Here is a 3,394-nt window from a genome sequence, read left to right as displayed (position 1 = left end):
CCTTGCATAGAGTCTTATACATAGTAGAAATTTGAATATTAGGTGAATATGTGAATAAATGAAACTATTTTAGATGAGATAGGGGATTGGGCAGTTCTTGAAACATTCCATGGAGGAGATGGAGGTTTGAGTTGGTGTGGAGGCAACTGGAATGGAATTGTCTAGAACATATAGAAGAAGCAGGGATTGATATTTGACGTGGAAATAAAGGAGAGAGAAGAACAAAGAAATAAATGAAGGAATGAAGGAGTATAAGGTTGAGAACCAGAATATGATATTGTATTATCCCATTTTACAGAAATGGGGGCTTAGAAAGAAGAGCATATTTGGGCTTAGACATGTGGCATTTTAGTCTATGACTCTGTTGACAGGCTGGCATAGATACATAGCACTGGTGGTCAGGTGAAGACCTTGCCTGAATGTGAGGTTCTCTGAAGAATGATGTTGGTTGAAATCAGGAGGTTGTAGTCTATACAGTTGACATAAACTTACAGTTCTGTGGTAACATTCAGTCCTAGTAGAAACAAGCTAATGGTGTAAGACCAATAATGTCAGTGTATGTTGAAGAGATGTATAGACATCATAGAACAGAGAGAAGAGGGAAGAGTGCCCATTCCTGGCTTTGGACTGCATAGGCATTATCTTTTCAGGGCAAAGTAGGGTAGCAGAAAGTTGGAATCCTATATCTTTGCATTCAAATCCCAAAATTACCATCTCCTGTGCTTTCTGAGAGGCCACAGATAGCCTACTAATGAAGGGCATGGACTTGAGAACTGGAACAACCGGGTGCAAATCCTAGCTTTATCACTTACTAGCCGTAGAACCTACTATACTGGGTCGTTTCAAGGATTATTTAAGTCACTGTAGGACGCTGGGAAATCTGGCGGGCCGGAGGCGGCGGGAAGCAGCCGTTGGGTCGCGCACCGGCAGCGGGAGGTGGCAGGATGGTGAAACTGACGGCGGAGCTGATGGAGCAGGCAACGCTGTGCAGGACCGCGAGCTGGACCTCCGGGGGTGTAAAATTCCTGTCATTGAAAATCTAGGTGCTACCTTGGACCAGTTTGATGCTATTGATTTTCTACAATGAAATCAGGAAACTGGATGGTTTTCCTTTGTTGAGAAGACTGAAAACATGATTAGTGAACAACAATAGAATATGGCGTATAGGTGAGGCACTTGATCAGGCTCTACCCTGCCTGACAGAGCTCATTCTCACCAACAACAGTCTCGTGGAACTGGGTGATCTGGACCCCTTGGCATCTCTCAAATCACTGACTTACCTAAGTATCCTAAGAAATCCTGTAACAAATAAGAAGCATTACAGACTATGTAATTTGTAAAGTTCCGCAAGTCAGAGTACTGGATTTCCAGAAGGTGAAACTGAAAGAGCGTCAGGAAGCAGAGAAAATGTTCAAGGGCAAACGGGGTGCACAACTTGCAAAGGATATTGTCAGGAGAAGCAAAACTTTCAACCCAGGTGCCGGTTTGCCGACTGACAAAAAGAAAGGCGGACCGTCTCCAGGGGATGTAGAAGCCATCAAGAATGCTATAGCAAATGCGTCAACTCTGGCTGAAGTAGAGCGGCTGAAGGGCTTGCTGCAGTCTGGTCAGATACCTGGCAGGGAAGCAGATCAGGCCCAATGATGACGGTGAAGAGGAGATGGAAGAAGACACGGTCACGAATGGGTCCTCAGCAAGATGGCCTGAGTATCTACAGGACGTGTAACATCCTCCTGGGACAAGTCCTGCTTTTTGAACTTGGAATAATAGCCTTGTTTGTGTCACCAAAGTGGAGTTCATAAGCATTGTTGAAATGCTTAAGACTGCTGCTGGTAATTTTGTGACATCATACATTTTGAAATCTAAATGCCAGTTTTCTACAAATAGTAAAAATGCAAAGACATTCGCTGTGAAAAAAAAAGTTACTGTAAGTAAAGTATTAGGGCTTTTAAGTACTAGGTAGTAATAATAACCATCTTTATTTATGGGAATCAATAGTTTGAATGATGTTTAACTTTGAGAGGACTCGGTATCCTGATCTGTACAAATGGAATTGATAAACCAAAAAGAAATCTGCTTACCTTTTTCCCAAGAGTGATGGATGTTTCATTGTAAGTGGGCTCGGGCTTTTGCTTTGTACATTTACCTGGGGTTTTTCATGGCTTATTACACTTTACCCCTTGATAATCCATTTCTTTTCCCCAGACTCACTCCTGATAAGACATTATCCAGATAAAATAGATGTTTTGACACTTCTAATATGAACATCTGTGATGTGAACCCTCTTTCTCCAGTGTTAGGTTTGTTCTGTTGCACCTAAAACACACACATACACACACAAGCAAACGTTAAAAAGACAATCAGCTCATGCAACTCAGAAGTCTGTGGGTCATTTTATCTCCTGATATGGCTGGATTTCGAAGCTCAAATGCTGTCATTGGGGCTCTATCACTTTCTTCATTTCTTGCCTCTTTCTGCTATTTTCGGGCTTCTAGATGAGATATATATCTTAGAATATCTGTTTATCAGCTCAAGGAAGGAATTCGAATTATCTCTATTTTGGTGACAAGCCTCACTCCTTAATCAGCCATCTTATTCAGATTAAAGGTGTGCTGTGATGGGCCTGACCTGGGTCACATGCTGTTTGGGTGAACAGATCCCAAGTCTATAGGTAGCAGTCAAATAAAGTCTTCCGGGAAGACTGGAAGGATACCTATTATAATCCATTATGCCTACTTAGATATCTACAAATGCAGGCTGGGAATGTTTTCCTCTCTGTGGTTGAATACAGAAACCACAGCAACATTGTTTTTTTTTTTATTTTTTTTTAATTTTTTCTGGCTTGGTTTCTTGTCCGTTAAAACAAAACTGATGCAATATCTTCTAAAATCCAGTGTACCTAGAATAGTAAAAGGAATGCCAGGTTGTGGTTGAGTTAGGCACTGGGGCTTGGATGTCCAGAAACATTTGAGAACTGAGGCTGGTTAAAGTACTCAGAGGCAGGCTGTAGATTGCTTTCCCTAACTTTTCCAGGCACCATGAAGATCAGTAAATTGATGTTCCTGGCTAGTTTAATATCCTCATGTCTATGGGTTACATGCTTCCCAACATGTTTAATTTTAATTAATTTTAATTTTTCATGTGTAATTCCAAAACAGCAATAGTTCCTGTTTTAATTCTAAGGAATTAAAGCTGTTCCTTCCACTCCCCTCCTTTTCATCCTGTTTCTTCCTCTTCTTTCTCTCTTCCTCTTCCTCCGCTTCCTGCTCTTTCTTCTTCAAGTATATTAGGTTAGCAGTGTTAATGTTAGTAATACTGCGTTGCCTTGAGCACATGGTTCCGTCACCCTAAATTCTCCCCAGTCTCATTCTTTGTTCTGGATTTCAGATCCTCT

At 41.4% G+C, this 3,394-nt stretch overlaps 1 pseudogene; it reads left to right on the top strand.

Annotated features, from left to right (window-relative positions):
• The first annotated feature begins 944 nt into the window (after nucleotides 1–944).
• LOC131508452 (U2 small nuclear ribonucleoprotein A'-like) lies at nucleotides 945–1,903 on the top strand (annotated as a pseudogene).
• Nucleotides 1,904–3,394: the final 1,491 nt, after the last annotated feature.

The sequence above is a fragment of the Neofelis nebulosa genome, chromosome 4 (assembly GCF_028018385.1).
Source record: "Neofelis nebulosa isolate mNeoNeb1 chromosome 4, mNeoNeb1.pri, whole genome shotgun sequence".
Classification (NCBI taxonomy): domain Eukaryota; kingdom Metazoa; phylum Chordata; class Mammalia; order Carnivora; family Felidae; genus Neofelis; species Neofelis nebulosa.
Note: the sequence above shows the minus strand (reverse complement) of the source record. Positions and strands in the feature narration are given on the sequence as shown.